Here is a 23,786-nt window from a genome sequence, read left to right on the forward strand (position 1 = left end):
CGCAAGTGAATTTCTATCCAAAGGGATACAGATAGACTAAGTGAGTGGGCAGTAAGGTGGCAGATGGAGTATGATGTAGGAAAATGTGCGGCTATTCAATTTGGTTGGAAGAATAGAAAAACAGACTTTTTTAAAATGGTGATAACCTTTTAAATGTTCGTGTTCAGAGAGATTTGGTGTCCTTGTGCAAGAAACACAGAAAACTAACATGCAGGTGCAGCAAGTAATAAGGAAGGCAAATGGCATGTTGGCCATTATTGCAAGAGGGTTGGATTATAAGAGTAAGGAAGTTTTGCTCCAATTGTACAGGGCCTTGGTAAGACCACACAGGTGAATCAAGGGATATGGAGATCAGGTGGAAAAGTGGAGTTGAGGTCAATGATCAGCCAGAATCTTATTGAATGGTGGAGCAGGCTCGAGGGGCAGGGATGGCAGAAATGACATATCAAGAAAGATTGGATCAACTGGGCTTGTAGTCACTGGAGTTCAGAAGAATGAGAGGGGATCTCATAGAAGCATTTAAAATTCTGACGGGTTTAGACAGGTTAGATGCAGGAAGAATGTTCCCAATGTTGGGGAAGTCCAGAACCAGGGGTCACAGTCTAAGGATAAGGAGTAAGCCATTTAGGATCGAGATGAGGAGAAACTTCTTCACCCAGAGAGTGGTGAACCTATGGAATTCTCTACCACAGAAAGTTGTTGAGGCCAATTCACTAAATATATTCAAAAAGGAGTTCGATGTAGTCCTTACTACTAGGGGAATCAAGGGGTATGGCGAGAAAGCAGGAATGGAGTACTGAAGTTGCATGTTCAGCCATGAACTCATTGAATGGCGGTGCAGGCTCGAATGGCCTACTCCTGCACCTATTTTCTATGTTCCTATGTTTCTATGTCTCAACGCTGAGAGCATGCAGAAATCAAGCGCAGACAGCGGAAAGAGCATGCGGTGAACCAGTCCCACCCACCCCTTCCCTCAACGACTATCTGTCCCACCTGTGACAGAGTCTGTGGCTCTCATATTGGACTGTTCAGCCACCAAAGAGCTCACTTCAGGAGTGGAAGCAAGTCTTCCTCGATTCCGAGGGACTGCCTATGATGATGGTCATGTTTGCCACTCATGGTCTGCCTGACATCATTGTAAGTGACAACGGACCTTGCTTCACTAGTCTGGAGTTTCAAGAGTTCATGAAACTCAATGATATCAAACATGTCAGGTCAGCACCATTCAAATCCGCATCTAATGGTCAAGCAGAGCGTGCTGTCCAAACCATCAAGCAGAGTATGAAATGTGTGACTCAAGGTTCACTGCAGACACACTTGTCACGCATATTGCTTAGTTACAGGGCAAGACGCCACGCGCTTACTGGGGTCCCCCCTGCTGAACTATTGATGAAGAGAGATGTCAAGACCAGGCTCTCTCTTGTCCACCCTGACTTGAACGATCATGTTGAATACAGACGTCAAAGTCAGCAGTGGTATCATGATCGCGCTGCTGTGTCATGCGACATTTCTGGGAACATAAAAACTGACTGCAAAAGCTTCTATATATATGTGAAGAGAAAAAGATTAGTGAAGACAAACGTAGGTCCCTTGCAGTCAGAATCAGGTGCATTTATAATGGGGAACAAAGAAATGGCAGACTAATTGAACAAATGCTTTGGTTCTGTCTTCACGAAGGAAGACACAAATAACCTTCCGGAAATACTAGGGGACCGAGGGTCTAGAGAGGAGGAACTGAAGGAAATCCTTATTAGTCAGTAAATTGTGTTAGGGAAATTGATGGGATTGGAGGCCGATAAATCCCCAGGGCCTGATAGTCTGCATCCCAGAGTACTTAAGGAAGAGGCCCGAGAAATAGTGGATGCATTGGTGATCATTTTCCAACAGTCTATCGACTCTGGATCAGTTCCTATGGACTGGAGGGTAGCTAATGTAACACCACATTTTAAGAAAGGAGGGAGAGAGAAAATGGGGAATTATAGACTGGTTAGCCTGACATCAGTAGTGGGGAGAATGTTGGAATCAGTTATTAAAGATGAAATAGCAGTGCATTTGGAAAGCAGTGATAGGATCGGTCCAAGTCAGCATGGATTTATGAAAGGGAAATCATGCTTGACAAATCTTCTAGAATTTTTGGAGGATGTAACTAGTAGAGTGGACAAGGGAGAACTAGTGGATGTGGTGTATTTGGACTTTCAAAGACTTTTGACAAGGTCCCACACAAGAGATTGGTGTGCAAAATTAAAGTACATGGTATTGGGGATAATGTATTGACATGGATAGAGAAGTTGTTGGCAGACAGGAAGCAGAGAGTCGAGATAAACAGGTCCTTTTCAGAATGGCAGGCAGTGACTAGTGGGATGCCGCAGGGCTCAGTGTTCGGACCCCAGCTATTTACAATGATTTAGATGAAGGAATTGCGTGTAATAGCTCCAAATTTGCAGATGACACTAAGCTGGGTGGCAGTGTGAGCTGTGAGGAGGATGCTAAGAGGCTGCAGAGTGACTTGGACAAGTTAGGTGAGTCGGCAAATGCATGGCAGATGCAGTAAAATGTGGATAAATGTGAGGTTATCCACTTTGGGGGCAAAAACACGAAGGCAGAATATTATCTGAATGGCGGCAGATTAGGAAAGGGGAGGTGCAACGAGACTTGGGTGTCATGGTACATCAGTCATTGAAAGTTGGCATGCAGGTACAGCAGGTGGTGAAGGAGGCAAATGGTATGTTGGCCTTCATAGCTAGAGGATTTGAGTATAGGAGCAGAGAGGTCTTACTGCAGTTGTACAGGGCCCTGGTAAGGCCTCACTTGGAATATTGTGTTCAGTTTTGGTCTCTTAATCTGGGGAAGGATGTTCTTGCTTTTGAGGGAGTGCAGCGAAGGTTCACCAGACTAATTCCCGAGATGGCAGGACTGACATATGAGGTTGAGACTGGATCGACTGGGCCTGTATTCACTGGAGTTTAGAAGGATGAGAGGGGATCTCATAGAAACATATAAAATTCTGACGGGACTGGACAGGTTAGATGCAGGAAGAATGTTCCCGATGTTGGGGAAGTCCAGAACCAGGGGACACAGTCTAAGGATAAGGGGTAAGCCATTTAGGACTGAGATGAGGAGAAACTTCTTCACTCAGAGAGTTGTTAACCTGTGGAATTCTCTATCGCAGAGAGTTGTTAATGCCAGTTCGTTGGATATATTCAAGAGTGAGTTAGATATGGCCCTTACTGCTAAAGGGATCAACAGGTATGGAGAAAAAGCAGGAACGGGGTACTGAGGTGAATGATCAGCCATGATCTTATTGAATGGTGGTGCAGGCTCGAAGGGCCGAATGGCTCTATGTTTCTATGTTAACGATCCTGTGTATGTACTAAATTATGGTCAAGGTCCCAAGTGGATCGCCGGTACTGTTACGGCCAAAGAGGGTAACAGAGTGTTTATCATCAAGCTCAAGAATGGGCAAACATGCAGGAAACATGTTGATCAGACAAAGCTGTGGCACATGGATGAACCCGAACAGTCCGAAGAAGACACAATCAGTGACCAACCAACCTACCCTCAGTCATCAGAGGACTCCACTGTCATCAATGAATCTGGACTTTCAATCACTGACATGGTCATTGCCACTCCCATCAGATCGGCTACCCAGCTCCAGTCATAACAGACTCAGAACGCTCACCCAAGGCTGGAGAGGAACTGTGACGATCAACTCGGGAGCGGAAAGCCCCGGACCGTCTCAATTTGTAAAATGACTGTTACTAATATCTTAAAGGGGGATATTGTCATGTATGTATGCTTGGGGTTACTAGCCACCAGATAGCGCCACTGTTGGAGCCCAGGTATAAAAGGCAAGCCATCATGTAATGTATTCACTTTGGGCCCGAATAAAGCAGAGCCAGGTTCATACCTGTGTTAGTTTACAGTATTGAGTCTATCGAGTTATTACATACATAACATCAATGATGAAACGTGCTGCTCAGCCTTCATGCAAAGCGGTGAAGTATCAGCTGCTGATGCAAGGCACTTGCAATGGCATAACGTCCATGAAACCTCCTCCCATGTCCTCCTGGGGGTGGTAGTGGTGGCATGGGTTCCTCTTCCTCCTCCTTCCCCTCCCCCCTAACCCCCCATCTCTCCTGAGGTGGTTCTGCAATCCCCAGTGGCAAATCCTGTCCCCTCATGATGGCTAAGTTCTGTAGCATGCAGTACACCACAGTGAACTCACCGACCTGCTGAAGGGAGTATTGCAGGGAGCCTCCAGAGTGGTCCAGGCATCGGAAGCGCTGCTTTAGCACTCCAATTGTCTTCTCGACCATGTTGCTTGTGGCCATATGGCAGATATCGTAGCGATATCTGCCATATGACTGCATTTTGGAGGGGGGTCATGAGCCAGGCAGTGAGCACATAATCTTTGTCCCGCAGCATCCAGCTGTGGCCTTCTGGCTGCTCCTCAAACAGGTGTGAGACAGTGCCCTCATGCAAGATGAAAGCATAATGGATGCGCCCTGGAAATTTTGCATTTACTGACATGATGCGCTGAGTATGGTCTCAGATGACCTGTATGCTCAGCAAGTAGAATCCCTTTCGGTTTCGTTAAACCTCCAGATCCTCAAAAGGTGCTCACAGGGTGATGTGCGTAGTCAATGGCAGCCTGTTCCTTGGGAAAGCCAGCAATTCGTGCAAAGCCTATAGCCTCTCATTCTGTGCCTTCCTAGTCATTGGTAAGTTGACGAAGTCAATCCTATGTGCAAACAGTGCAGTAGTCACCTGATGAATGCAGCGATGTGTAGTGTGCTGCGAGATGCAGCATATGTCCTCAGCTGATGCCTGAAAGGAGCCAGAGCCAAAGGCATAGAAGGCATGTGCCACAGTCACCTTGACCTCGTCGGTCAGTGCAGTCCTCCTCACGCTTGTATGCTGTATGTCTGCCTTTATGAGCGGGCATATCTCTGTGACTACCTCTTTTCAAAAGCACAGCCTTCTAACGCACTGTGTCTCAGTCAGGTGGAGGTATGAGCGATGTTCCCTGTAAACTCGTTGGGGGTAAGGCCTCCTCCCCATATGTCTGCGACCTCTTTCATTACTCTGATAATGCTGTTGAATAAGCCTTCTTCTATGATTATCCTGGATAGCATAAGCAGTCACCAAATATGGCACAGATAAAATAGACCCCATTCTTAACATGTTCTTTAAAGCCCTTTAAAACAAATTAAAAACTCACTAGTCTCTAAACGCAGCCTTTCCTTCAAAACTTTAACTCAGCTCTGTTTTCCAAGATAGTGCCGTTATCGCCGATTTTGATCCTACTCGGCCAGGTAAGACAAGCTTTTTCAGTTCGGTATTTATCACTGCCCTTAAAAATATTGTTATTGGCCAAATTCACAAAAATGGCGATATTGTTATTTTTGACGCCTAGTGACTTAACAAAAATGGTTCTGAAAAAAGGCGGTCATTATTTTTTTAAGGATGCCGTTAAATCACTGGCCAAATTTGAAAAATGTCCTCAAATGTTTTTAATGCCAAAAACATTTTAACGCGAAAAAATGGCATTAAAACGTGCATTAGGCTGGGGAATTTCTAGACCATGATTCTTTAAATGGCAAACATTTAAAGAAATAATTCATTACTCGCAACGAATATACATTCTCTTAAGGAATAAAAACACCATGGGAAAAATGGTGCAACCGTGGCTAACAAGAGAAATTAAAGATAGTATTAGATTAAAGGAAAAGGCTTATAATGTTGCCAAAGAGTAGTAAGCCTGAGGATTGAGAGGATTTTAGAATTAAGCAAAGGAGGATCAAGAAATTGATGAAGAGGTGGTGCCTGCGGCTGAGAGATCCAGTGATGCGGTTCTTTGCTCCTCCTCCTCTTCTCCTTCCTCACTCTCAGTGAGAGGCTCAAGGACAGGCTGTTCATCTGGTTGCTGATTAGGTGAAAGCATAAAAGGCATAAGACTCAGGTTACTTGAGGTCAGGGAGGGCAGAATGGAGCAAGGACTGCAGACATTATCAGGAGCTGGAAACTGAGCAAGGTTTGTGGTGTGCGGGGGAAGTGGGATGAGAAAAGGAGGATAAAGATACAATTTTTGCCCCCAATGGGCTCGATGTCGCCGACAGCCACGGTGCCCACTACCTGCTGCCCAATGAATCGCAGCACTCGCTCCTCAAGGTCTGTAAGCTGCTGGAGCTCCGCATCAACCCCGCCTATTCTCTGGTGCTCCCTCCTATGGTGGGCCATCCTGGCCTGCAAGAGAAACGAATGTGTGAGAGTCAGTGTGCAGCTATGTGATTGGGAGATGTGTGTGCCATAGTTGAATAGCTGTAATTATAGGCAAGGCGTTTGAGTAGGTGAAGATGCTTGGTGGATGAGTGGTGATTTGTGCAGTGTGTACAGTCTGAGGTTCAGATGCTGGTATGTAGGACCTGTTGAAGCATGTACTCACCTTGACCACCCGAGTGATGTTGTTGAATTTCTACCGGCACTGTATCAGGCTCCAGACAACCACACCATTGGCCGAGAACTCCTGGGCCAATTCCCTCAACATTGCCTTGAAGACCTGATGCAATGGCCTCCTTCCAGCATCTGGGAACACTACTGGCCTCCTTTGTTCCTCTCCCGCTACCAATGCCTCCAATGGCTGGTCGGTCAAATGATGAGCTTTCTCCCTGGGAGTGGATTAGCCATTACGATAAGAGGATTCGGTTGGTTGCAGGTCGCCTTCACAGCCAGCAATGCAGATAATGAGCATCTGCACAATAATGCAACCTTTCCTTTAAGAGCTGGAAGGAGCCAGTGTGAAGGATCATTCCTGATTGAATTGCACCTGAAATTCTTTATCGCTCTGCTGGAAGTGCCCCACTGAGGTCATTAGCGCTTGATTTAGCGCTCCAGTTCTTTCCTGGAGCGATAACGGCCAATTTAGTCGAAGATCAGAATCATTACTCAGAATTTCTAGCCCTGCTTCACAGCAGAAAACACACAAAAACCTCCCAGAAATGGTGGCGAACTAAGGGTCCGGCAAGAATGAGGAACTGAACAAAATTAATATTCGTAAAAAAATAGTACTGGACAAATTAATGGGACTGCAAGCTGATAAATCCCATGGACCTGATGGTTTACATCTTAGGGTTTTAAAGGAGCTGGCTATAGATATAGTGGATGCATTGGTTATCATCTTCCAAAATTCCATAGATTCTAAAACAGTTCCCGCAGATTGGAAGGTAGCTAATGTAACCCTGCTATTTAAGAAAGAAGGTAGAGAGAAAATGTGGAACAACAGACCACTTAGCCTGACATCAGTAGTAGGGAAAATGCTAGAATCTATTATTAAGAACGTGGTAACAGGGCACTTCGAAAATAATAATAGGATTGGGCAGAGTCAACGCGGATTTATGAAAGGGAAATCATGTTTGACAAATCTGGGAGAGTTTTTTGAGGTTGTAACGAGCAGAATAGATAAGGGGGAACCAGTGGATGTGGTGTATTTCGATTTTCAGATGGCATTCGATAGGGTGCCACACTGGAGGTTATTAAACAAAATTAGTGCTCAACAGATTAGGGGTTATATACTAGCATGGATTGAGGATTGGTTGACGGACAGAAAACAGAGTTGGAAAAAACAGATCATTTTCAGGTTGTCAGGCTGTAACTAGTAGGGGACCGCAAGGATCAGTGCTTGGGCCTCAGCTATGCACAATCTATGTCAATGATTTTGATGAGGAGACCAAATGTAATATATCCAAATTTGTTGGTGATACAAAGCAAGTTGGGAATGTAAGATGTGAGGAGGATGCAAAGAGGCTGCAAGGGGATTATAGCCAGGCTAAGTGAGTGGGCAACAACATGGCAAATAGAATATAATGTGGAAAAATGTGAAGTTTTCCACTTTGGTAGGAAAAAGCATACTTTTTAAATGGTGACAGATTGGGAAATGTTGATGTTCAGAGGGTCCTTGTACATGAATCACTGAAAGTTAACATGTAGGCACAGCAAGCAAATAGGAAAGCAAATGGTATGTCGGCCTTTATGACAAGAGGGTTTAAGTATAAAAGTAAAAACATCTTACTGCAATTATATAGGGCTCTGGTGAGACCACTCTTTGAGTATTGTGTACAGTTTTGGTCTCTTTACCTAAGGAAGGTTATACTTGCCATAGAGGGAGTGCAACAAAGGTTCACCAGACTGATTCCGGGGATGGGGGATTGTCCTATGAGGAGACATTGAGTAGACTAGGCCTATATTCTCTAGAGTTTAGAAGAATGAGCGGTGATGTCATTGAAACATACAAAATTCTTGCAGGGCTTTACAGGGTAGGTGCAGGGAGGATGTGTCCCCTGGATGGGAGTCGAGAACCAGGGGTCACAGTCTCAAAATAAGGGGTCGGCCATTTAGGACTGAGATGAGGAGAAATTTCTTCACTCAGAGGGTGGTGAATCTTTGGTATCTTCAAGACAGAGATTGATAGATTTTTGGATATTAAGGGAATCAAGGGATTATGGGAATAGTGCAGGTAAGTGAAGTCGAGGTATTACATCAGTCATGATCTTATTGAATGGTAGAGCAGGTTCGAGAGGCCGAATGGACTACTCCTGCTTCTATTTCTTATGTTCTTATGATAAGCTTGCAGCCCTTCCTCAGCCTACTCCCATATGTATATGAGCACAAGAGAGTCCGCAATTAATATCCACCACCTGAATACAATTAACACCCAGTTGCTAATACACCACTTGAATACCATTAAGAGAGTTAAGAAGAAGAAGAAACATGATTACTCCATTTCACACTCCCAGCCACCAGCTCAAATACTGAAACTCTGCGTACTTTAGAGGTTAGGTTAGATGTGGGATCTGTACGTGGTGAGACATTGGACATGAGTGGCCTGCAGCCAAGGCAGGGAGAAAGGGTATCTCAGGTCTCAGCTTCCCGTAGGGCGAGGTCACTGCACAGGACTCAAAAGAAAACTTCGATGGGGTGGCCTACAGTAGTATGCTGATGGCATGTACAATGAAATGCTTGGTGCATTGGCAGGCCTGCCAGAAAGCCTGAATGCAATGTCACGGAGCACGGAGGAGTCTAGTTCCAGCCTTCCACAGGGTTTTGGGCATAGCTCAGAGCCCATCCTCTCTAGCGTAGAATGGATGGACAGATCCATTAATGCACTTGTGGACCCAACTAAAATGCCACATCTGATAGCCGGAGTCTCAACTTCCATAAGCAGAAGCCACCCAACATCTGCGTGCTGCAATGGAAGCTCAAACTGAAGTCATGCAAGCTCAGCTTGTTGCCATGCAAGCACAGACAGCTGCCATCATGGCTGGGTTTACCAGTGTTGAAAGTGGCATGCAGGGTATCGCAAGAGTCTGCATTCCAACAGATTACTAAGATTGATGAGGTGCTGACCCGGGGGAGGGACAATGGATCCGTGGAGGCCGACCCTGCAGTCCTCTCTCATGATGACAGCATTCGTCCTCCCATGACTCCCACTCCACCAGTGCCCTTGCTGTTGCCTGTCACCAAGCCAGCCCATGCCAAGATGGTGCACTCCGAAGCCGGGCCTACTCAGCCCAGAGCACTTGAGGTCATCCTGCAAGGCCATTTGCAGTCTCCCCCACTAAAAGTCAGCAGCCTTCTACCAGCTCTGCATGCAGCCACTGAGATAGCACTGCGTAGGAATACTAGGATAGGCAAAGACATGCGGAAGGCAATCACTAAGGGGATGCACAAGAGTGATGAATTGATTTTTTGATATAATATCGGATGGATAGATGTATAAAGTTGGATTGGAATGTTTGCTTTGTGGTGGCTTTTATTTCAGCAATGTTGCCAAGAGGACACTGTGAAGGTCCAAGAGGGAAGGTAAGGTATCGGCCTAATGTTGAGTGGGGAATTGGGGTTGTGTTCACTTGTACCACAGGCGGATGATTCAAACCCAGATATCCCAGCCTGAAAGGGGCTGTCTGGGGTGCCTCCTTCCTGTCGCTTCCTCCTCATCTTCTTCTGCATTCTCCTAGTCCTCTTCCTCCTCCTGCTCCTGAGTTGGTGACAAGTTCTGTGCCCTCAATGGCCAAGTTGTGCAAGATACAGCAGACCACCATGAATAAGTACTGTAGGGCTGCTCTACAATTGTCCAGGCTGCAGAACCATTGCTTCATCATCCCAATGGTCTGCTGTATGGTGTTTCATGTGGCAACATGGCTCTCATTGTATGCACGTGTGGTTGGGTTGCTGAGCGGAGTCATGAGCCAGATGGTCAAGGAATGGCCCTTGTCACCCAGAAGCCATCCTCTGGTTTGTCTTGGTGGCTTAAACAGCTGACTGGTGCAGAATAAAACCACTGTGACTGCTGCCAGGATACTTGGCATTCACCATAATGATGTGCTGAACATGCTCGCACATCAATTGCACATTCAGCAAGTTGTAACCTTTACAGTTGCGGTACATCTCAGCATTTAGATACGGTGCCCGCAAAGCTGCGTATGTGTAGTCAATGGTACCTTGCACCATGGGGAAGTGCCTATCCTGGCAAAGCCACGTGCATGCTCCACCTCCTTCTCTCTGGTCAGAGAGAAGACAATGAAGTCCGCACTCCTGACAAAATGAACGTCTGTCACCTATCTTATGCAACAGTGGACGGGGAACTGTGAGATGTTACAGATGTTGCCTACTCCAACCTAGAAGGATCCCAACGCGAAGAAATTCAGGGCCATTCATTCATTCATAGGCAGTCCCTCGGAATCGAGGAAGACTTTCTTTCACTCCCAAATTGAGTTCTTTGATGGCTGAATAGTCTGATATGAGAGCCACAGACCCTGTTACAGGTGGGACAGGCATTCGTCAAGGGAAGGGGTCGGTGGGGCTGGTTTGCCGCGCACTCCTTCCGCTGCCTGCGTTTGGCCTCTTCACGCTCTTTGCGTTGAGACTCGAAGAACTCAACGCCCTCCCGGGTGCACTTTCTCCACCTCGAGCGGTCTTCGGCCAGGGTCTCCCAGGTGTCAGTGGAGATGTCGCACTTTACCAGGGAGGCTTTTGAGGGCGTCCTTATAACGTTTCCGCTGTCCTCCTTTGACTCATTTACCATGAAGCATTTGCTTAGGGAGTCTCGTATCTGGCATGTGAACTATGTGACCTGCCCAGTGATGCTGATCGAGTGTGGTCAGTACTTCAATACTGGGGATGTTAGCCTGGTCAAGGACACTGATGTTGGTGCGCCTGTCCTCCCAGGGGATTTGCAGGATCTTGCGGAGACATTGTTGGTGATATATCTCCAGCGACTTGAGGTGCCTTCTATACATCATTCAGGCCTCAGATCCATACAGATAGGCAGGTATTACTACAGCCCTGCAGACCATGAGTTTGGTGGTAGATTTGAAAGCCTGGTTTTCAAACACTCTTTTCCTCAGATGGCCGAAGGCTGCATTGGCGCACTGGAGGCGATGTTGAATCTCCGCATCAATGTCTGCCTTTGTTGATAAGAGGCTCCCGAGATATGGGAAATGGTCCACGTTGTCGAGGGCCGCACCGTGAATCTTGATGATTGCAGGGCAGTGCTGTGCGGCGGTGACAGGCGGGTGGAGGACCTTTGTCTTATGGATGTTAAGCGTAAGGCCCATGCTTTCATATGCCTCAGTGAATACATTGACTATATCCTTTTGTTCAGCCTCTGAATGTGTCATGTATCTTACATTATTATATATAACTGTATCCAAACATGCTATACATGACTGTAATAAGATATGACCTGTAACCACCAGCATACCTTACCATCAGGGGTGCACTTGCAAGAGACAGGTATATAAGCACAGGTCTCAGGCAAGTGCAGCATTCCAGAGAGGTGAATTAAAGGTGCAGGTCCAGAGTGACCTTGACTTCACTACATGCCTCGTGTGAATCTGTACTGAGGGGACAGGACTTTACAGTGGCGACGGGTTACGGGATTACAGAATCCACAGAATGGCGAACAACGGATCAGATGAAAAGTACAATGCAGGAGACAATTGGGAGGACTTTATAGAAAGGCTCCAGCAAAGCTTTGTAACCAAAGACTGGTTAGGCGACGATAAGGCAGACAAGAGAAGAGCCCATCTCTTGACCAGCTGTGGCTCGAAAACATACGCTTTAATGAAGGATCTGTTGGCACCCAAGAAACCAGCAAGCAAGTCGTTTGAAGAATTGAGCACACTGGTAAGAGACCGCCTGAAGCCAGCGAGCAGCCTACACATGGCCAGACACAGGTTCTACAACTACAGACGCTGTGTGGGCCAGAGCATACCCGACTTTGTGGCGGAACTTCGGAGGTTGGCTAAGTTATGTGAGTTCTCCGATGAACTGAGGAGAGAAATGCTGAGAGACTTTTTCATTGCAGGAATAGGCCACGCAGGCATATTCCGAAAGTTCATAGAGACCAAGAACCTGACCTTAGAGGCAGCAGCACTGGTTGCATAGACATTCTTGGTAGGGGAAGAAGAAACGAGGTTGATTTACAATGCAGGTACGACAACTAACGAAATATTGGAACAAGAAGTTCACAGCACTAAACAAGCTGCTACCCCCACACACAGACAAAACCGGGAGAACAGGTTCTCGACAGCAGGCAGAAGCCATCAAAGGCCACAGGAACGGCCGTTCACACCTCATCAACCCACAATGCGAGCAATCAACTACAAACTGAGAGAAGCTCAAGAGAAATCAGCCAGACGCAGCTCATTCTTTGGGAACACTTTAAACAATAGAACAGTTCTGTGCTGGAGGTGTGGGGGTGGGCACTCGTCAAGAGGTTGTCGATTTCAGCAGGCTGTTTGCAGAAATTGTGAATATACAGGGCATTTGGCCCACATGTGCAAAAAAACGGCAGCTCGGCTGGTATACGAATCGGATGGGTCAGAAAGCGGACCAGAAGATGGTGGGGACAGTACCCGGGACACTGATGTACAGCGGGTCAACACGATCAATGGCCGCTGCTCCTACAACAGGACACCTCCTATAATGATGAGGGTCCTACTCAACGGGATATCTGTCGATATGGAGCTGGATACGGGAGTGAGTCAATCTCTCATGGACGCTCAACAATTTGAACAACTGTGGCTGCATAAAAGAAACAGACCAAAACTCACAAGGGTCGACACCACACTAAAGACCTATACCAAAGAAATCGTACCAGTCCTCGGCAGCGCCATGATCTCTGTCACACACAAAGGGACAATGAACCGACTTCCCCTGTGGATTGTCCCCGGAGACCCCCCAGCACTGCTGGGGAGAAGCTGGCTGGCAAAACTAAACTGGAAATGGGATGATGTCCATGCCATGTCATTAGAGGAACGGACCTCCTGCTCAACAGTTATAAAGCGATTTGAACATCTCTTTCAGCCAGGTGTGGGCACTTTCAAAGGGGCCAAAGTCAAAATCTACATCACACAGGATGCTAGACCGGTCCATCACAAGGCCAGAGCTGTACCCTATGTGATGAGGGAAAAGATTGAACACAAACTAGACAGGCTTCTGCGGGAAGGCATTATATTACCTGTGGAATTTAGCGACTGGGCAAGTCCCATCGTCCCAGTCATGAAGCCTGATGGATCCGTAAGAATCTGTGGGAACGAAAAATCTACCATAAACAGAGTCTCCCTACAGGATCAGTACCCGCTGCCCAGAGCGGAGGACTTATTTGCCACACTGGCTGGAGGTAAACTTTTCTCAAAATTAGACCTCACATCTGCGTACATGACGCAAGCATTGACCAAGGAATCCAAGCTACTCACCACCATCAACACACATCGAGGCCTTTTCATGTATAATCGATGCCCATTCGGCATCAGGTCGGCAGCTGCCATATTCCAGCGCAACATGGAGAGTCTGCTCAAGTCCATCCCGGGGACGGTGGTATTTCAAGACAACATACTTATCACGGACAGGGACACCGACTCCCATCTCCATAATTTTGAGGAAGTACTAAAGCGGTTGGATCGGGTAGGCCTACGAGTCAAGAAATCCAAGTGCCTGTTTCTCGCACCCGAGGTTGAATTTTTGGGCAGAAGGATTGCTGCTAATGTAATCCGCCCAACAGAGTCCAAAACAGAAGCAATTCACCTGGCGCCCAGGCCCCGGAATGTCTCAGAACTGCGCGCCTTTCTCGGGCTACTCAATTACTTTGGGAACTTTATGCAGAACTTAAGCACGCTGCTGGAGCCTCTCCATGTGCTACTCAGGAAGGGGTGCGATTGGTTTTGGGGGGATGCCCAGGAACGTGCCTTCAATAAGGCACGCAACCTTCTGTGTTCCAACAGTGTTTTGACTTTCTTTGACCCAGGTAAAAAGCTAGTTCTCACATGCGATGCATCAGCATACGGGGTTGGGTGCATTTTGCAACATGTCAATAGTGCAGGCAAATTACAACCCATAGCTTATGCCTCCAGGTCACTTTCATGGGCGGAGCGCGGGTACGGAATGGTAGAGAAGGAGGCGCTCGCGTGCGTGTACAGTGTCAAAAAGATGTACCAATACCTGTTCGGGGCCAAGTTCACGTTAGAAACCGACCACAAGCCCCTCACGTCCCTCCTATCCGAGAGCAAGGCAATAAACGCCAACGCCTCTGTGCGAATTCAACAGTGGGCACTCATGCTGGCATCCTACGACTACACAATAAGGCACAGACCAGGCACAGACAACTGTGCCGACGCGCTCAGCAGGCTACCCCTGGCGACCACGGAAGGGTCTGACGAACAGGACTGTGAGATAGTCATGGCAATCAATGCCTTTGAGTCTACAGGTTCGCCCATGACGGCTCGCCAAATCAGAGCCTGGATGGCCAGCGACCCCACGTTATCCTTAGTAAAAAGATGTGTCCTAACTGGTGACTGGGCAGAGGCTCGCGATGCCTGCCCCGAGGAATTAAAACCCTTTCACAGGCGCATGCATGAGCTGTCACTACAAGCAGACTACCTGATGTGGGGCAGCTGAGTAGTCATGCCTCTGCGAGGCAGAGAGGCATTTGTCCGGGAGCTCCACCGCGAGCACCCGGGGATCGTTCTCATGAAGGCCGTAGCCAGATCCCACGTCTGGTGGCCTGGTATTGACGCGGACTTGGAGCTCTGCGTCCGAAGGTGCACCATTTGTGCCCAACTCAGCAATGCCCCCAGGGAGGCTCCACTGAGCCCCTGGCCCTGGCCCACCAAACCGTGGTCACGGGTGCAAGTAGACTATGTGGGCCCATTCATGGGCAAAATGTTCCTCGTAGTTGTAGATGCATTTTCAAAGTGGATCGAATGCACCATTTTAAACTCGAGCACAACTTCCACCACGTTTGCAACATACGGAATCCCTGACACATTGGTCAGTGGCAATGGTCCGTGCTTCACCAGCGCAGAATTCCAAGACTTTATAATTGACCACGGCATAAATCACATCAAGACGGCACCGTTCAAGCCGGCCTCCAACGGCCAGGCGGAGCGAGCAGTGCAAATCATTAAACAAGGCATGCTTAAAATCCAAGGTCCCACGCTGCAGGGTCACCTGTCGCGACTGCTGCTGGCATACAGATCTCGTCCGCACTCACTGACTGGGATCCCCCCCGTGCAACTGTTGATGAAAAGGACTTTAAAACAAGGCTCTCATTAATCCTCCCAGACATGCACAAAATCGTTGAGGCAAAGCGCCGTAAGCTGACTGAGTACCATGACAGAAATTCGAGGGGGAGATGGAATGAGATAGGGGCAAAGTGTTTGTACTAAACTATGGCAGGGGTCCCAAATGGCTTGCAGGGACAGTAACAGGCAAGGAAGGAAACAGGCTACTGGTAGTACAAATGGACAATGGCAAAACCTGCCGGAGGCATGTAGACCAAGTCAAAAGCAGATTTACCAACAACACTGCGGAACCAGAGGCAGACTACAAATTGGAACTCACACCACACCTGGTGGACAGACAGAGGGAACAACCTGAGGAAAGGGCAATCCCAACAGACAGCCCAGGCAAGTCAACAACAATCACACCAATCGAAACAGACAGCCCAGGTGAGATACCAGCAACCACACCCAAAGAAAAACAGACACCAAGGCAAACAACTGAACCACAACTCAGACGCTCCACGAGAGCGTGGACCACCTGAGAGACTGAACCTATAAAGACACTAAGACCTTGGGGGAGGGTAATGTCATGTATCTTACATTATTATATAAAACTGTATCCTAACATGTTATACATGACTGTAATAAGATATGACCTGTAACCATCAGCATACCTTACCACCAGGGGTGCACTTGCAAGAGACAGGTATATAAGCACAGGTCTCAGGCAAGTGCAGCATTTCAGAGAGGTGAATTAAAGGTGCAGGTCCAGAGTGACCTTGACTTCACTACATGCCTCGTGTAAATCTGTTCTGAGGGGACAGGACTTTACAGAATGTGCGCAGTCGCAGGCGTCATTCGCATACTGCAGCTCAACGACAGAGGTTGGGATGATCTTGGACCTGGCCTGAAGGCGGCGTAGGTTAAACAGCTTCCCACTGGTTCAGTAGCTTAGTTCCACTCCAGCGGGAGCTTGTTGATTGTGAGTTGGAGCATGGAGGCGAGGAAGATCCAGACGTGAATTGGGTCTGTAATGGATCCGTTGGTAAGGATCACGGCCTGCATGTCATCGTGAAGCAGGCGAAGGATGTTGACAAACTTTTGGGGGCATCCGAAACGGAGGATGACACTCCATAGACCCTCACGGTTGACAGTGACAAAGGCCTTTGTAAGATTGAAAAAGGCCATGTATAAGGGCTGGCGCTGCTCCCTGCATTTTTCCTGCAACTGTTGCGCTGCAAAGATCATGTCCGTTGTGCCCCGTAGGGGACGAAATCCTCATTGTGATTCAGGAAGGAGCTCCTTGGCCACAGGGAGAAGACGGTTGAGGAGAACTCTAGCGACAACTTTCCCAGTGGCTGATAGCAGGGAGATTCCCCTGTAGTTGCCGCAGTCGGACTTGTCCCCTTTTTTAAAAATGGTCACGATCACTGCATCTCTGAGATCTCCCGGAATGCTCTCCTCCTTCCAGATGAGAGAGATGAGGTCATGTATCCGCGCCAACAATACCTCTCCACCATACTTTAGCGCCTCAGCAGGGATTCCATCCGCACCCGTAGCCTTGTTATTCTTGAGCTGTTTTATGGCCATGTCTACCTCGTGCAACGTTGGGGTTTCACTGAGTTGGTGGCGGGTCGCATGCTGCGGGATGGAGTCGAGAACACTAAAGTCAAAGGCAGAGTCTCGATTGAGGAGATCTTCAAAGTGCTCCTTCCATCAGGCCCTGACAGCCTCAGTGTCCTTGATAAGTGTTTCCACATTCTTGGTTAGGAGTGGGATGGAACCTTGGGAGTTTGGACCGTAGGTGGCCTTGACTGCAGTGAAGAATCCTCGCATATCGTGGCTGTCGGCCAGTTGTTGTATCTTCTGTGCTGTCTCCATCCACTACCTGTTTTTTGTTGGACCTGAGCCTTGAGCCATCTGTAATGTTGTTTTGCTGCTCCCGAGTTGGGTTGTTGCTTGAAGTTCAGAAATGCTTTGCGCTTGCGATCTATTAGTTCTTCAATCTCCAGGGCCATTGTCACCTTCATAGGCACTGGCAGCGCTGTCTTTGCCCTGATGTGAGACTGTAGGTCTAGAAGCAAAAGTTGGCAGAGTTCTGTGAGCACCTCCTTCGTAAAGCGCAGACACCTCGCACACTGCTCGTGGCTCAGGTGGACGTAAGAGAATTGCTCTCGGAAGACCCGAGATGGGAAAGACCGCCCACTGAAAGCCCTTCTCCCCTTCCTCCTCCTCTCTCTGAAAGCAGCTTGTCCTCTTCTTTGCTTCCTCTGCTCCATGTCCCTGTCATGCTACAGGCCAAGGAGGATGGCAACTAGAGCACCCATGACTGGGAGCAAGTGGTCTGACCAGCACCCTTAAATTCAGAAACAAGGCCTTCTCCACTGGCAGCACGACTCCTTGTCACCTCACCAACTTTAAATAACTCTAGAAAGCTCTAAACAGTTCCACAAACTTACACAGAGCTAGTAGAAATCAAAAAGAAAGTTACCTGAAAGTTGATGATGATCCCTTTGAATAGCGCTGGTGGGGGACCCTTCTTTCTGCTGAATGCATGTTCAGCTATGCGAGGTTAATACAGGGCATTAGTTCCAGTGATGACAACGAAAATGGCACCATGATATGCCGACTTATCATACTTCCAGTGCACGCTCCTAACGGCCGTCCTATCGCCCTCACCAAGATGGCATCTGTTGTGGCCCACACCAGATGTGTGAACGCGCTGCTTGGACACCATTTTGGACCCAATTCGGCATCCGTAGCACCGAAACAACGGGCACTGGGCAACCGAATTTCTAGGCCCCTATGATTAGCCAATCTTTATTCTTTCAACCTGATTGTCCTCTGCAACCACAACACTTCCACATATTCAGAAAACAGCCCGAATTAGATGGCTTAAAAATTGCACAAAGAATCTCTGTCCAAATTCTTACCACTGTAGAAGATGTCTTTGCTTAAGATAGCTGCTGCAATTGTTTTCTTTGAGGATGATCCCGGTGATTCAAGGATGGAGTTGGAGGACTAGAATTTACATCCAAGTAAAAGAATAAATAGACAAAGGATCTTGGAATAGCGGATCTGGCTGAGTAGAGAATCAATTACTGAGATTAATAATAACTTGTACATATTAATATAATTTCTGTCAAAACCACAACTGTACATGTTGGCAATTAGTTATAGCTGCCTCGATCTTTTTTTAATCACATGGTCAATCCAATCTCCTGGAGGACTTTACACTGGCATTGCTTGGTGCACAATCACAGTTAGCAAGGTGACTTAACCTTCATGGTGCATTGTTTAGACTTAAAACATTAGAGTAAGAAATAAGAAAAGATCATGGGGGAGAAATTGGCCAGCCTTACGCACATTTTTTTGGCGATATTTCACCTTTTTTGCCGGTAAATTGGCCAAAGTTAATGAATGGCGGTTTTGAAATATCGCCGAAAAGCGAATCGACAATGAGCAACGCCAAAAAAAAGTACACAGCTTAAAATTGACCGTTTGGCGAACCCGTACTCAGGGTGAAAAAAAAACACCTGAGAAAAGCCTGCGTTGAAGCCCCAGAAACAGCAGTAGGTATGAAGACCTACAAAAAAGTTGATGTTTTTATTTTTTTAATTCTTTTTCAATGATTCATTCGTTAAGTGTATAGTGAATGTTTTCTGATTTTTTTATTTTTTGATATTTGCAATTTTTTTGTATGTTTTCTCCACTCCCAGGGCCTGTATTTTTGGTGGTGATAGGCCTCGGGCTAAAGTTGGCGAGGACCATGGTTTCCACCGCGAATCCTCGTGCAACACCAATTTTTACTGTCAGGTGCATTTTTTTGCCAATTTTACCCCCTTAAAAAATGGCGACGTTTTTAGTGGTAATTTTTCCTTAAAAAACGAGAAAAAAACGATATTGGCAAAAACTGAATTTCTAGCCCCATGCATTCCATTCAGGACATTTCTCCACAGCTTATATGTAATTTAGCCCATTGTAGACTCAGTTTGAATCTGCACACCTAACAAAATGCTAATCAGATGCCATCAGCAACAAACACACCAGTAAGCAATTTCATAGGAAATGATGCATAGCGAGTACAATATCAGGCAGCTCATCTTGGCATCTGAGACAGGAAAGGATTTTTAACCGTGTTTCTGCCTACTAACAGATCTCATCACCGATGCCAGCTGTCAGGCTGATTAAAACAACCAGCAGTACTTACAATTGTTATTCTGAAATGTGTTTCTGGATTAGCCTAATCTGTAAACTGTTACAAAAATTCTCACTCACCTTGTTGTGATTCAGCCACAAATACTTCAATTGTTTAAATTTTGACATGTCAGGCATTTCTGTTAGTCCTCTAAAAAGCAGATACATAATAAGCGTTTTTTTATTACTGGTTAAAAGTGACAGAATATAAACAGCGACAGACAATACTCCAGCTAATAATTGTGTGAGCCTTATTCCAATATCTCCCCAAACATTTTGCATGGTATTTGATTTAAAGCTATCTGCATTTCATAATTGATGTTTGTTTTTCCAATTTCTTCCTTTTTCTTCCCTCCGACTCTCCAGAAGCTGTTGATTTATGTTGAGGTACAGTTTATGAGAATTCTCTGGTACCTTGCCAAATGGTCATTTTTATTTTATTTTATTTTATTCATTCTCAGGATATCGGCATCGGTAGCAAGGCCAGAATTTATTACGCATCCCTAGTTACCTATCAGAAGCTTTCTTCTTGAACCACTGCAGTCCTAGTGGTGTACTACAGGTGCAGCCGGAACATTCGGGACTGAGGCCGTTCCGGATTCCGGGCTTTTCCAAACTTTCAATCGTCTTTCTGACGTCACGAATCCGGAAACACCCAACCCAGGTTCGGGTATTTCTGGATTTCGGAACATCAGAAGGGGGGGGGGCGGGTGGTTCTCGCCGAGGTGCTGTTCGGACCGCTGGCCCCGTTGTGGAGGGGGTGTTCGGGCGGGCCCTGCCGTGGAGGAGCTGTTCGGGTGGACCCCGCCGTGGAGGAGCTGTTCGGGCGGACCCCGCCGCGGAGGAGCTGTTCAGGCGGACCCCGCCGTGGAGGAGCTGTTCGGGCGGACCCCGCCGTGGAGGAGCTGTTCGGGCGGACCCCGCCATGGAGGAGCTGTTCGGGCGGTCCTCGCCGCGGAGGAGCTGTTCGGGCGGGCCCGTCGCCAAGGAGCTGTTCGGGCGGGCCCTGCCATCAAGAAGGTGTTCGGGCGAGCCCCGCTACCAAGGAGCTGTTCAGGCAGGCCCCGCTGCTAAGGAGGTGGTGTTCGGGTGGGCCCCGCAGCCAAGGTGTTATTCGGGCAGGCCCCGCCACCGAGGTGGTGTCCGGGTGGGCCCCACTGCCGAGAAGGTGTTTGGGCGGGCCCTGCTGCCGAGGTGGTGTCTGGGCGGGCCCCGCCGACGAGAAGGTGTTCGTGCGGGCCCCACTGCGGAGGTGGTGTTCGGATGGGCCCTGCAGCCGAGGTGGTGTTTGGATGGGCCCTGCCACCAAGGTGGTGTCCGGGCGGGCCCCGCCGCCGAGAAAGTCTCCGGGTGGGCGCCGCCGCCTGTATGGTGTTCGGATGGGCCCCGCAGCCGAGGTGGTGTTTGGATGGGCCCTGCCACCAAGGTGGTGTCCGGGCGGGCCCCGCCGCCGAGAAAGTGTTCGGGTGGGTGCTGCCGCCGGGATGGTGTTCGGGCGGGCCCCACCCTGGTGGAGCTGTTCGGGTGGGCCCCGCTGTGGTGGAGCTGTTCGGGCGGGTCCCGCCATGATGGAGCTGTTTGGGCGGGCTCCGTCATGGTGGAGCTGTTCGGGCTGGCCCAGCTGCGGTGGAGGTGTTCGGGTGGGCCGGCAAGGTGGCCCCGAGGTAAGGGCAGTGGCGGCGAGCGGGGTGAGACGAGCGGCAGCGAGGTAAAGACAGCTGGGGCGGGCGAGCTGAGGGGTGGTGAGGCAAGGCCCAATGTCAGGTAGCGCCAGAACCCCGAGGTCATAGGATTGGCGGGACCGCATTCCGGACGACCCTGCCACCGATCGGTCGGGAGTCCGGAACATTTCGGAATTCCGGATTTTCAACGCTGCACCTGTATCACAACACTGTTAGACATGAAGTTTCAGGATTTTTACCCAGTGACAATGAAGGACATATGTCCAAATCTGGATAGTGTGTGACTTGGAGGGCAATATAAAGGTGATGATGTTCCCATGCATATGCTGCCCTTGTTCTTCTAGGTGGTGAAGGTCATGAGTTTGGATAGTGCTAATAAAGAAGCCTTGGTGACTTGCCGTCCGAACCCAAACTAAGCATCGATGAATAGGTCAATGGTGAGTAAGTATCGTTTGATAGCACTGTTATTGACTTCTTCCATTACTTTGCTAATGATTAAGAATAGGCTGTGTGGCAATAATTGGCTGGGTTAGATTTTTCCTGCTTTTTGTGGACAGGACATAACTGAGCAACTTTCCACATTGTCGGGTAGATGTCAGTGTTGTAGCTGTACTGGTGCATCTTAGCTCGGATGCGGTTAGTTCTGGATTATAGATTTTCAGCACTACAGCTGGGTTATTGTCGGAACCCATAGGCTTGGTTATATCCAGTGCACAGCTGTTTCTGCACATCATGTGCAGTGAATCGAATTGGCTAAAGACTTGCATCTCTGATGGTGGAAACCTCAGGAAGAGGCTGAGAAGGACAACCATTTGTTACTTCTGGTTGAAGATGGTTGCAAATACTTCAGCATTGTGTATTGCACTCGTATGCTGAGCTCTGCCATCATGGAAGATGGAGATGTTCATGGAGCCTCCTCCTCGTGTTAATTGCTTAATTATCCACCACCATTCACGATTGGATGTGGCAGGGTTGCAAAGCTAGGAGCTGATCCATTAGTTGTGGGATCACTTAGCTCTGTTTAGCATGCATGTAATCACGTGATATAACTTCACCAGGTTGGCTCACAGAAACATAGAAAATAGGTGCAGGAGTAGGCCATTCGGCCCTTCGAGCCTGCACCACCATTCAATAAAATCATGGCTGATCATTCACCTCAGTACCCGTTTCCTGCTTTCTATCCATACCTCTTGATCCCTTTAGCCGTAAGAGTCATATCTAACTCCCTCTTGAATATATCCAACGAACTGGCATCAACAACTCTTTGCGGTAGAGAATTCCACAGGTTAACAACTCTCTGAGTCAAGAAGTTTCTCCTCATCTCAGTCCTAAATGGCTTACCCCTTATCCTTAGACTGTGTCCCCTGGTTCTGGACTTCCCCAACATCGGGAACATTCTTCCTGCATCTAATCTGTCCAGTCCCGTCAGAATTTTATATGTTTCTATGAGATCCCCTCTCATCCTTCGAAACTCCAGTGAATAAAGGCCCAGGCGATCCAGTCTCTCCTCATACGTCAGTCCAGCCATCCTGGGAATCAGTCTGGTGAACCTTCGCTGCATTCCCTCAATAGCAAGAACGCCCTTCCTCAGATTAGGAGACCAAAACTGAACACAATATTCCAGGTGAGGCCTCACCAAGGCCCTGTACAACTGCAGTAAGACCTCCCTGCTCCTATACTCAAAGCTCCTAGCTATGAAGGCCAACATATCATTTGCCTTCTTCACCGCCTGCTGTAAGTCAACTTTCAATGTCTGATGTACCAGGACACCCAGGTCTCGTTGCACCTCCCCTTTTCCTAATCTGCCGCCATTCAGATAATATTCTGTCTTCACGTTTTTGCCCCCAAAGTGGATAACCTCACATTTATCCATATTATACTGCATCTGCCATGCATTTGCCCATTCATCTAACCTGTCCAAGTCACCCTGCAGCCTCTTAGTGTCCTCCTCACAGCTCACACCGCCACCCAGTTTAGTGTCATCTGCAAACTTGGAGATATTACACTCAATTCCTTCATCCAAATCATTAATGTAAATTGTAAATAGCTGGGGTCCCAACACTGAGCCCTGCGCCACCCCACTAGTCACTGCCTGCCATTCTGAAAAGGACCCGTTTATCCCGACTCTCTGCTTCCTGTCTGCCAACGAGTTCTCTATCCACATCAGTACATTACCCCCAATACCATGTGCTTTAATTTTGCACAGCAATCTCTTGTGTGGAACCTTGTCAAAAGCCTATTGAAAGTACAAATACATCACATCCACTGGTTCTCCCTTGTCCACTCTACTAGTTACATCCTCAAAAAATTTTAGAAGATTTGTCAAGCATGATTTTCCTTTCATAAA

At 47.9% G+C, this 23,786-nt stretch overlaps 1 protein-coding gene across 2 annotated transcripts in view; it reads right to left on the reverse strand.

The window, feature by feature from the left end:
- Positions 1 to 23,786, reverse strand: part of LOC139264473 (leucine-rich repeat-containing protein 72) — a 202,857-nt gene that overhangs the window by 121,298 nt on the left and 57,773 nt on the right. The window contains exon 2 of one of the 2 annotated variants that reach the window (XM_070881011.1): positions 19,839 to 19,908. The exons of the other annotated variant lie outside the window; for it this stretch is intronic. The gene's annotated coding sequence lies outside the window, so the exon portion shown is untranslated. The remainder of the gene's footprint in view (positions 1 to 19,838; positions 19,909 to 23,786) is intronic. 2 annotated transcript variants of the gene reach the window in all.

This window comes from Pristiophorus japonicus, chromosome 5, assembly GCF_044704955.1.
Source record: "Pristiophorus japonicus isolate sPriJap1 chromosome 5, sPriJap1.hap1, whole genome shotgun sequence".
In the NCBI taxonomy this organism is placed as follows: domain Eukaryota; kingdom Metazoa; phylum Chordata; class Chondrichthyes; family Pristiophoridae; genus Pristiophorus; species Pristiophorus japonicus.